Below are 12348 nucleotides of genomic sequence, written 5' to 3' on the forward strand. Positions count from 1 at the left end.
CAGCACAATCATGTCGTTTGGCTTCACAATGGTAAAAAAAAAAGACATAGGTGTGTCTCTTTAGGAGGTTAATACTTTGACCATTAAAATCTCTGTTTCGAGCACAAAAAGAGACAAAAACAAAAAGCAAAGTAGACCCCTTAGTGTTCGCCTCCGTTTCCCCTGGTGGACCTGTGTCACCTCTCATTCTTTTCTTTAACCTCCCTGAACAATAGGGAGAAAGACAGCAGCTTTCCCTACTCAGCAAAAGGGTTCACTCTTATCGACTCCGCCCAACAAAAGTTGTGCTGATATTTCTTTCCCCGAACTGACATCTGAACCTGGTATTAAGAATAGAAAGAACAGAGAGAGAGCGAGAGACAGCAACCGTTCAGTTACTGGCTCAACGCTCTAACCGCTAGGCTACCTGCCACCCAAATTGACAACACAACTTTCATAACAGTTACATACCAATAAAAAGAGACTATCCTGCTGGCCTTACTGTGTCGATAGGAACATTAGCCCAAGCTATTTAGAAGGGCTATCACATCAGGTCTGTTTACTCCACTGAAGCTTATTGTCCAAGAGGACACCCAGATATTTGTATTCCTCTACAATCTCTATGTTCTGACCTCTGATAGATGTTGCAGAAGTAGGTGTCTATGAAGTCTATGCACATCTCTTTGGTCTTGTCGGTATTGAGGACCAAGTGTGATTCATCACACCACTCTACGCAGTCATTTAGGACCGGGCCATGATGTTCCTCATCATCATGCAACAGGCTGATCAAGGCAGTGTCATCAGCGAAATTATCGAGGTGTCTGTCAGGATGGGAACTATTACAACTATTAGTGTACAAGCTGTACAGGAGTGGGGACAAAACACATCCCTGAGGAGAGCCTGTGTTGGTGGTGCGTATGTCCGACACGTGGGGACCTATTTTGACCCGCTGTGATCGCTGGCTCAGGAAGTCCAACAGCCACAAAACCAGCCCCCCATCTAAGGAGAAGTCCCGAATGAGTCTCTGTGCCAGAATGTAGGGCTGGACTATGTTGAAGGCAGAAGAAAAATCAACAAACAAAACCCTGACATGGGATTTGGCACCCTCTAGATGTCTATAGACCATGTTGAGGAGAGTACACCCTCTAGATGTCTACTAGACCATGTTGAGGAGAGTACACCCTCTAGATGTCTACAGACCATGTTGAGGAGAGTACACCCTCTAGATGTCTATAGACCATGTTGAGGAGAGTACACCCTCTAGATGTCTATAGACCATGTTGAGGAGAGTACACCCTCTAGATGTCTATAGACCATGTTGAGGAGAGTACACCCTCTAGATGTCTACAGACCATGTTGAGGAGAGTACACCCTCTAGATGTCTATAGACCATGTTGAGGAGAGTACACCCTCTAGATGTCTATAGACCATGTTGAGGAGAGTACACCCTCTAGATGTCTGCAGACCATGTTGAGGAGAGTACACCCTCTAGATGTCTATAGACCATGTTGAGGAGAGTACACCCTCTAGATGTCTATAGACCATGTTGAGGAGAGTACACCCTCTAGATGTCTATAGACCATGATGAGGAGAGTACACCCTCTAGATGTCTATAGACCATGTTGAGGAGAGTACACCCTCTAGATGTCTACAGACCATGTTGAGGAGAGTACACCCTCTAGATGTCTATAGACCATGATGAGGAGAGTACACCCTCTAGATCGTCTATAGACCATGTTGAGGAGAGTACACCCTCTAGATGTCTATAGACCATGATGAGGAGAGTACACCCTCTAGATGTCTATAGACCATGTTGAGGAGAGTACACCCTCTAGATGTCTGTAGACCATGTTGAGGAGAGTACACCCTCTAGATGTCTATAGACCATGTTGAGGAGAGTACACCCTCTAGATGTCTGTAGACCATGTTGAGGAGAGTACACCCTCTAGATGTCTATAGACCATGATGAGGAGAGTACATCCTCTAGATGTCTGTAGACCATGTTAAGGAGAGTACACCCTCTAGATGTCTATAGACCATGTTGAGGAGAGTACACCCTCTAGATGTCTATAGACCATGTTGAGGAGAGTACACCCTCTAGATGTCTGTAGACCATGATGAGGAGAGTACACCCTCTAGATGTCTATAGACCATGATGAGGAGAGTACACCCTCTAGATGTCTGTAGACCATGTTGAGGAGAGTACACCCTCTAGATGTCTCCATAGCACCCCATGCTTAGCCATGGAGAGTACACCCTCTAGATGTCTGTAGACCATGTTGAGGAGAGTACACCCTCTAGATGTCTATAGACCATGTTGAGGAGAGTACACCCTCTAGATGTCTATAGACCATGTTGAGGAGAGTACACTCTCTAGATGTCTATAGACCATGATGAGGAGAGTACACCCTCTAGATGTCTGTAGACCATGATGAGGAGAGTACACCCTCTAGATGTCTGTAGACCATGTTGAGGAGAGTACACCCTCTAGATGTCTGTAGACCATGTTGAGGAGAGTACACCCTCTAGATGTCTATAGACCATGTTAAGGAGAGTACACCCTCTAGATGTCTGTAGACCATGTTGAGGAGAGTACACCCTCTAGATGTCTGTAGACCATGTTGAGGAGAGTACACCCTCTAGATGTCTATAGACCATGTTGAGGAGAGTACACTCTCTAGATGTCTATAGACCATGATGAGGAGAGTACACCCTCTAGATGTCTATAGACCATGATGAGGAGAGTACACCCTCTAGATGTCTGTAGACCATGTTGAGGAGAGTACACCCTCTAGATGTCTGTAGACCATGTTGAGGAGAGTACACCCTCTAGATGTCTATAGACCATGTTAAGGAGAGTACACCCTCTAGATGTCTGTAGACCATGTTGAGGAGAGTACACCCTCTAGATGTCTGTAGACCATGATGAGGAGAGTACACCCTCTAGATGTCTGTAGACCATGTTGAGGAGAGTACACCCTCTAGATGTCTATAGACCATGTTGAGGAGAGTACACCCTCTAGATGTCTGTAGACCATGTTGAGGAGAGTACACCCTCTAGATGTCTGTAGACCATGTTGAGGAGAGTAAGAATGGCATCATCAACTCCTCTGGTGCAAACTGTAACGGGTCGAGGAGCTTCTATGTGGCGCTGAGAACATTACAATTCACAATTTTCTCAAGGCATTTCATTACTAAGGATGTCAAGGCAACAGGGCGGTAGTCATTCAGCACAGAGGGATTAGATGCTTTTGGAATGGGTATAATTATTGAGTTTTTCTACATTACTGGCAAGTGTTGCTGGTCGAGTGAAGATTGGAAATGTCTGTAAAAACACCAGCCAATTGTTCAGCACAGTGCTTTACAATTGGCTGGTGCTTTTACAGACATTTTCTACTACTACTACTACTACTACTACTACTACTACAACATTATGTAGGGTTGGGTCTCCTGGTCTAGATACCTGACTCTCAGTCATCCCTCTGCCTTAGCCTAATCTCACACTGCTTGGTGGGGCACCTCACCGTCTGACTGCACATAACATGCATGCTAGACTCATAGTCATTCAGTTTCTACCGATTTACCCTGTTCAGTTTATTTGTCCACGAATAGGATTTATGAAATGGCAAAAGAACAAAACCTTGGTATAGATTACAGATCTAGATCAAAGTTATAGATTTTTGAGTTTGAGGAAAATAAATGTACCAAGTTCCATTGTGATGTCTCTCAGGAAGCTAAATGTGAGTGCTAATGAGTATCATAACACAATCTTTTGAACTATGGCCTTTTAACAAGAAGTACTCACGTTTTAGACATAATTACAATTTCCAGGTACTTCCCTCTATCACGTTTCAAGGTAAGACCCAGATGCAGACAACGATGAATTAACAACAGTTTATTAATCCAACATGGGCAGGCAATAGACAGGTCAAGAGCAGGCAGAGATCAGTAATCCAGATAGGTGGGGCAAAGGTACGGGACAGCAGGCAGGCTCAGGGTAGGCAGAGGTCAGTAATCCAGATAGGTGGGGCAAAGGTACGGGACGGCAGGCAGGCTCAGGGTCAGGGCAGGCAGAAAAGTTAAAAACTGGGAAGACAGGAACAATCAAGAGACAGGAACAGAGGGAAAAACGCTGGTAAGCTTGACAAAACAAAATGAACTGGCAACAGACAAACAGAGAACACATGTATACACAGGGATAATAGGGAAGATGGGAGACACCTGGAGGGGGGTGGAGACAATCACAAAGACAGGTGAAACAGATCAGGGTGTGACAGTAACCCCCCTCTAGGTGCGCCACCTGGTGTCCTACCCAGGCGCATACCTGGTTGACTGGGGTGTCGGTGTTGGAAATCCGCGATGAGGCCTGGGTCCAGGATGTGGGGACCCAGCACCTCTCCTCTGGGCCATAACCCTCCCAGTCAACCAGGTACTGGAAACCCTGCCCCGAGGTCGAACCTTCAGGAGATGTCTCACTGTGTATCCTGGTTGGCCGCTGATGCAACGGGGGAGAGGGGTGAGCCTGGAAACAGGGAACAAAGGGCTGTGAGACATGGGTTTAACTCTGGACACATTAAAGGTGGGGGGTATACGAAGGGTACGGGGCAGCAGAAAACAAACAGCAGAGGGGATAATAATTTTAGAGATGGCAAACGGGCCGAAAAACCGGGGGGAGAGTTCACGGCATTCCACCCGGAGGGGCAGAGCCCGGGTTAGCCATAATTTCTGCCTGAGACAATACCGGAGAGCCGGGGTCCGATGGTGATCTGCTTGTCGGCGATACCTGGAGGTGATCTTGAGGAGGGCCGACCAGGCTTGAAGAGGGCCAACCGGGCTCTCCTCCAGGTATGATAGCCATACCTTCTGGATAGCCAAACCTTCTGCCTGAGACAATACCGGGGAGCCGGGGTCCGATGGCTATCCGCTTGTTGTCGATTCCTGGAGGTGATCTTGGGGAGGGCCGACCAGGCTTGAGGAGGGCCGACTGGGTTCTCCTCCAGGTACAATGTCAGCGGCGAACAAACATCTGCGCAGAAGGTATGCCGACCTCTTCTTTCTGCTCGGGGAAGAGCAGGGGCTGATCCCCAGGGAACATTAAAATGGCGATTGGCCCGTGGCAGAGCAGGGAAGGGTGTTGTAGGCGTATTCCACCCACACAAGCTGCTGGCTCCAGGTGGTGGGGTTGGCGGAGACCTGGCAGCGCAGAGTAGTCTTGAGGTCTTGGTTGGCTTGCTCCAACTGGAGGGTGGAACCCAGAGGACAGGCTGGCCGATGACCAAATGAGGGTGCAGAACGCCTTCCCAAACTAGGACGAGAACTGAGGCTCCCGGTCGGAGACCATGTCCACGGGCAGTCCATGGATCCAAAACACATGCTGCACCATGAGCTGGGGCCGTCTCCTTGGCCGAGGGTAGTTTGGGGAGAGGAATGAAGTGGGTGGCTTTGGAAAACCGGTCGACCACAGTCAGGATGGCAGTGTTGCCCTCAGAAGGGGGGAGACCCATGACAAAATCCAGGGATATGTGGGACCAAGGACGGTGAGAGACAGGCAGAGGTTGCAGAAGACCAGCCGGAGCTTGCCAAGGAGTTTTGTTCTGAGCACAGACCGTGCAGGTGGCGACAAACGCGGTGACATTTGGAACAATAGTAGGCCACCAAAAGTGTTGTCACACGAAGGCCAGGGTCCGACGGGAGCCTGGGTGGCAGGCAAGCCTGGAGGAATGGGCCCACTCCAGGACCGGGGAGTGGACAGCAGACACAAACATCCTGTTATCTGGACCCCCCCAGGATTCGGCTGGGACCGCTGCGCCTCCTGGACCAGTTTTTCCTAGACCCCAGCTGAGTGCCGTCACCAGGCACGAGGTGGGAAGGATGGTCTTGGGCTCCGGGGTGGTAACCGTGGGGCTATAGCGGCGAGACAGGGTATCCGGCTTGACGTTCTTAGAAACCGGTCGGTAAGAGAGGGAAATGTTGAACCGGGTAAACAGCAGGGTCCATCTTGTTTGTCTGGAGTTGGCGGTGCGGAGATATTCCAGGTTTTTGTGTTTGGTCCACACAATGAACGGATGTTCCGCCCCTTCCAGCCAATGCCTCCATTCCTCCAATGCCGTCTTCACCGCGAGAAGCTCTCTATTCCCTACATCGTATTTCCTCTCCATTCGCATTGCGGCATTGGAGAAGAAGGCGCAGGGATGCAGCTTAAGGTCCAGGGCAGAGGACTATGTGAACGGAACCTTGGTAGAGGTGAGTGCAGACAGAGGGGAAGCCAAGGTGCTGTAACCCCGGATAAAGCGTTGATAAAAGTTGGCAAACCCCAGGAAACATTGCAGCTGCACCCTGGACATAGGCTGAGGCCAATCCACCACTGCTCTCACCTTCCCGGGATCCATCTGGACACTCCCAGCAGAGATGATGTAACCCAGAAAGGGGATGGTGGAGCAATGGAACTCACACTTCTCTGCCTTCACAAATAGCTGATTCTCCAGAAGGCGTTGAAAAACCTGCCAAACGTGGAGCACGTGTTCTTGGGGGAGCGGGAGAAGATGAGGATGTCATCAATATAGACAAAGACGAACCGGTTCAACATGTCGCGGAGAACATAATTTACCAGAGCCTGGAACACAGCAGGGGTGTTGTTGAGGCCAAAAGACGTGACCAGATACTCGTAGTGGCCGCTGGCCGTGTTGAAGGTGGTCTTCCACTCGTCCCCCTCTCATATCTGCACCAGGTGGTAGGCGTTCCGTAGATCCAGCTTGGAAAACACTGTGGCCCCCTGGAGCGGCTCGAAGGCCGAGGAAATGAGTGGTAGCTGGTAATGGTTACATTTACATTTAAGTCATTTAGCAGACGCTCTTATCCAGAGCGACTTACAAATTGGGGTCTTAATAACAGCAATGCCATTGAGTCCCCAGTAGTCAATGCACGGGTGCAGGGTCTTGTCCTTTTTCTCCATGAAGAAGAACCCTGCCCCGGTGGGAGAGGAAGAGGGACGGATAAATCCAGCAGCTAGGGAGTCCCCAATGTAGGTCTCCATAGCCTTGGTCTCTGGCCCTGACAGAGTACAGATGTCCCTGGGGCGGCGTGGTGCAAGGGAGAAGGTCAATCCCACAGTCATAGGGTCGGTGCGGCTGAAGCAAAGTGGCCCAGGCGTTGCTGAACACCTCCCGGAGGTCTTGGTACTCTGCGGGGATGGCGGAGAGGTCCGGGGCACCTTCCGAGCCCCCAGAAAGACATCCCGGGGCAGGTTGCGCTGACTTCAGACAATGGGTGTGGCAGAACGGACTCGTAGACCAGTTGACCAGTTGATGAGGGGATTGTGTCGCTGGAGTCAGGAGAATCTCAAAACCATGGGAATCCGAGGAGACTTGATGAGCAGAAAATGAATAGTCTCGCTGTGATTCCCTGACAGCCGTAGGTTGATGGGAGTGGTATTATGAGTGACCCGGCCTATAGAGCACCCGTCCAGCACTCTAACATCCATGGGAATGGAGAGGGGCTGAGTTGGGATGTTCAGCTCAGAAGCCAGGGTTGCGTCCAAAAAGCTCTCTTCGGCCCCAGTGTCAATGAGAACTCGAAGAGATTTAGACTGGTTTCCCCACAGCAGAATGGCATGAAAAGGGGTGCAAGCAAGGGAAGCAGAAAAGTTCTCCATATAGCCCACCAGAGTACTCGCTCCTACCGGTGAACCTGGTCTTTTAAAGGACAAGAGGACACAAAATAACCAAGAGTCCCGCAATACAGACAACTCTTCGTGTTGATCCTGTATTGCCGTTCCTCTGGCGACAGCCCAGCTCTGCCTAGTTGCATAGGCTCGGGAAGAGGTGACTCGGGCGTCTTCGGCGACTCTCGGGGGAGGTCAGTAAGACTCGGGTTCTCTTTCGGCAACGGTACTGTTGGGGACTTCCGGGATGACTCGGAGGACAGGTGAAATCCCTCGGATGTGCGAGTGAAATTTAATTTCCTCTCCCTCCGCCATTCCCGTAATTGCCCGTCGATGCGGATGGTCAACGCGATGAGGGAATCGAGATCTGTAGGCAAGCTCGTCCTTGACCTCCTCTGAGACGCCGTGCGGAACATATCGAACAGCGCTTCCTGGTTCCATGCACTCTCCGCTGTCAACATGCGGAAATCCACCGCATAGTCTGCCACACTGCAGGAGTCCTGCCGAAGCTGGATTAGCTTTTCGGCAACTGCTCTCCCGGAGAACGGGGCATCAAAAACCTTCTTCAGCTCTCCCACGAACCCCTCCAGACTAATGTATATGGCCGGCTATTGTTCCCATACAGCAGTAGCCCAGGTGAGAGCCCTCCCAGACATCAGCGTGATGAGGTAGGCTATCTTAGAGCGATCCGAGGGGAAGGAGGATTGCTGAAGTTCGAAGACGGGGGAGCACTGAGCTAGAAACACCCGACAGGTGCTCGGCTCTCCTTTGAAGCATTCTGTGGGAGGTAAGCGGGGCTCCCGAGAAGGTGCAGTGACCGAAGAGAAGGTGCTGCTAGCAGCTGAGTTACTGAGGGCTGTGTGGTTACAACCGTGGTAGGCTGCCTCCCAGACAACCCGTGGAATTGCTCCAGCAAAATGTCCAACGCCCAGTCATGTCGTTCAGCCAACGTTTGGACCCCCTCCATATGGCCACGAAGCAATTCCTCGTGCCTACCGATGGTGGCTCCTTGGGAGGAGATGGCATTGCGCAGCTGGCCTGTGTCTGCTGGGTCAGTCATGGCTAGTTCGTACTATCACGTTTCAAGGCAAGACCCAGATGCAGACAATTTCGAATTAAGAACGGTTTATTAATCCAACAGGGGCTGGCAAAAGAAAGGTCAAGAGCAGGCAGGGGTCAGTAATCCAGATAGGTGGGGCAAAGGTACAGGACAGCAGGCAGGCTCAGGGCAGGCTGAAAAGGTCAAAACCAGGAAAACTAGAAAACAGGAACAATTAAGAGACAGGAACAGAGGGAAAAAACGCTGGTAGGCTTGACGAAAAAAAAAACTGGCAACAGACAAACAGAGAACACAGGTATAAATACACAGGGGATAATGGGGAAGATAGGCGACACCTGGAGGGGGGTGGAGACAATCACAAAGACAGATGAAACAGATCATGGTGTGACACCCTCACATCCATTGACATCTTCAACTGTTACTTTTAGCCCAGATTTATTTTTTGTGAAATAAATCTAGAGTGTAATGGGACAAAAACAATAATCTCTTGATACCCTATTTTTATAAAGAGCCCCCAGCGCTGTTAAAGCCTGGCGTGTGATAGCCACACCGTGCAGGGCAGGGTTATCGTCTGACAAAGTGTGTCCCATCCACATGGGTGGTGTTGAGGGAAGCCTGTATCTGAAACCTGATAGAATCCTGGTCATGAGAGATGGTGTGTTTGTGTGTGTACGCCTGAGGGAACGATTAAGCGTGTGTGTGCTTGTATGTGTGTGTGTGTGTCCAAACAGAACGGAATGGCCATTGCGTGCGCACAGGCTGATAACATTGTGTTGCAGCAGCTGGCAACAGGAACTTGGGGGTGAACTCATATCTGACTGGATGCTTTGGGTGGAACAAAAGCGCTGAGTTCTGGTATTCCTTTAACTCTCTCTCTTTCTTCACCCTTTCTTTCATCATCTCTACTTCCTTCTTTCATGTATTTATTTATCTTTTCTTGTCTTTCTCATTGCTAAACACACAATTTCTTACTCTCCACCGCTCTCTCTTTCTCTCCACTGTGACTACAGCACCAGTTCCACTCTTTCTCTTTCCTCCATTGTATGAGCCATGAGCCTATCTTTCCTCCCACTGGCCCTTCAGCCCCACACAGTCACAGAGGAAGCTCTGGGTTCACTTCTGCTCAAAATGGAGGGAACAATCAATCACCCCTTTCCCCTCTCTTCTATGGCCTTGTCCCTTGTCCATTAAGTGTGTGTGTGTGTGTGTGTGTGTTTTTGTGTGTGTGTGTGTGTGTGTGCGCGCGCGCATGTGTGGTTATGGCTGTGTCCAACAGGGTGGGATCTATAGCCAACACTGGTTGTTTGGAAGCATGATTATGGGTGAGATCATTGGTGACTAGAGAACAGGGATAAGGTGTAGCTGTGCAGGCCTATTGTGATGTTCATGGATGCAGGCATTTGTGACATCTGTGATTTTGAGAGTGGTCATATTTCTCCAGGGCCATCCCTGTGTGGGGTGTTTCCGTTTTGTTATTTTTTAATTAAGGAATGTGCCTTTAACTAGTGTCAAATGCTGTGATACCACAATTATTAGACACATTAATAATTAATAACACAGTTAATAACACAGTACAATGAAGCTCAATTTCATTCAAATCAACCAAGATAACTTCACTTTGCTTAAAAAGAAAAACGACACTATTTACAGTACCGTTCAAAGGTTTGGACACACCTACTCGAGGCCTTGGGTCTGAACCCCGCCCTGTGCAACTGGGTCCTGGACTTCCTGGCGGGCCACCCCCAGGTGGTGAAGGTAGGAAACATCACCTCCTCTTCGCTGATCCTCAACACTGGGGCCCCACAAGGGTGCATGCTCAGACCTTCCTGTACTCCCTGTTCACCCATGACTGCGTGGCCATGCACGCCTCCAACTCAATCATCAAGTTTGCAGACAACACAACAGTAGTAGGCTTGATTACCAGTGATGATGAGACAGCCTACAGGGAGGAGGTGAGGGCTCTGGGAGTGTGGTGCTTGGAAATCAACCTCTCACTCAATGCCAACAAAACAAAGGAGATGATCGTGGACTTCAGGAAACACCCCTCTATCTGCATCGACGGGACCGCAGTGGAGAAGGTGGAAAGCTTCATGTTCCTCGGCATACACATCACTGATAAACTGAATCGGACCACCCACACAGATAATTTGGCTTGTCACCTAAAACCTTCACATTGTTTTTTACAGATGCATAATTGAAAGCATCCTGTCAGGCTGTATCACTGCCTGGTACGGCAACTGCCCTGCCCGCCACCGCAAAGCTCTCCAGAGGGTGGTGTGGTCTGCCCAAAGCATTACCAGGGGCAAACTACCTGCTATCCAGGACACCTACAGCACCCGATGTCACAGGAAGGCAAAAAAGATTATCAAGGACATCAACCATCCGAGCCACTGCCTGTTCACCCCGCTATCATCCAGAAGGCTGCCTATAGGCATAGACTAGGAATCACTGGCCACTTCAAAACTTCTTTGGGATCGGTGTCCCTTCCACGGGACGGTTGAGCTAACGTAGGCTAATGCGATCTCAACATCAACTGTTCAGAGGAGACGTGTCAAAAGTTTGGACACACCTACTAATTCAAGGGTTTTTCTTTATTTTTACTATTTTCTACATTGTAGAATAAGAGTGAAGACATCAAAACTATGAAATAACACATATGGAATCATGTAGTAACAAAATAAGTGGTACACAAATAAGAACATATTTTATATTTGAGATTATTCAAAGTTGCCACCCTTTGCCTTGATGACCGCTTTGCACACTCTTGGCATTCTCTCAACCAGCATTACCTAGAATGCTTTTCCAACAGTCTTGAAGGAGTTCCCACGTATGTTGAGCACTTGTTGGCAGCTTTTCCTTCACTCTGCGGTCCAACTCATTCCAAACCATCTCAATTGGATTGAGGTCCGGGGATTGTGGAGGCCAGGTCATCTGATGCAGCACTCCATCACTCTCCTTCTTGGTCAAATAGCCTTTACACAGCCTGGAGGCGTGTTTTGGGTCATTGTCCTTTTGAAAAAAAAATTATAGTCCCACTAAGCGCGAACCAGATGGGATGGCGTATTGCTGCAGAATGCTGTGGTAGCCATGCTGGTTAAGTGTGCCTTGAATTCTAAATATATCACCGACGGTGTCACAGGCAAAACACCCCCACACCATCACACCTCCTCCTCCATGCTTCACGGTGGGTACCACACATACAGAGATCATCCGTTCACCTACTCTGCGTCTCACAAAGACACGGTGGTTGGAACAATAAATCTCAAATTTGGACTCATCAGACCTAAGGACAGATTCCCACTGGTCTAATTGCTCATGTTTCTTGGACAAGCAAGTCTCTTCTTGTTATCGGTGTCCTTTAGTAGATGTTTCTTTTCAGCAATTCGACCATGAAGGCCTGATTCGCGCAGTCTCCTCTCAACAGCTGATGTTGAAATGTGTCTCTTACTTGAACTCTGTGAAACATTTATTTGGGCTGCAATTTCGGAGGCTGTTACCTCTAATGAACTTATCCTCTGCAGCAGAGGTAACTCTGGGTCATCCTTTCCTGTGGCAGTCCTCATGAGAGCCAGTTTCATCATAGCACTTAATGGTTTTTGCTACTGCACTTGAAGAAATGTTCAAAGTTCTTCAAATTTCCAGATTGACT

General features: G+C 49.2%; 1 long non-coding RNA gene across 1 annotated transcript in view; it reads right to left on the reverse strand.

The window, feature by feature from the left end:
* Nucleotides 1-3859: 3859 nt before the first annotated feature.
* The window catches only part of LOC145861350 (uncharacterized), a 35111-nt gene continuing 26622 nt past the window's right edge, over nucleotides 3860-12348 (reverse strand). Inside the window, exons 2-3 of the long non-coding RNA XR_014381069.1 lie at nucleotides 4304-4501; nucleotides 3860-4065 (exon numbers count right to left, since the gene is read on the reverse strand). This is a non-coding gene — a long non-coding RNA (uncharacterized LOC145861350). The remainder of the gene's footprint in view (nucleotides 4066-4303; nucleotides 4502-12348) is intronic.

Source organism: Salmo salar, chromosome 17 (assembly GCF_965601325.2).
Source record: "Salmo salar chromosome 17, fSalSal1, whole genome shotgun sequence".
Classification (NCBI taxonomy): Eukaryota; Metazoa; Chordata; class Actinopteri; order Salmoniformes; family Salmonidae; genus Salmo; species Salmo salar.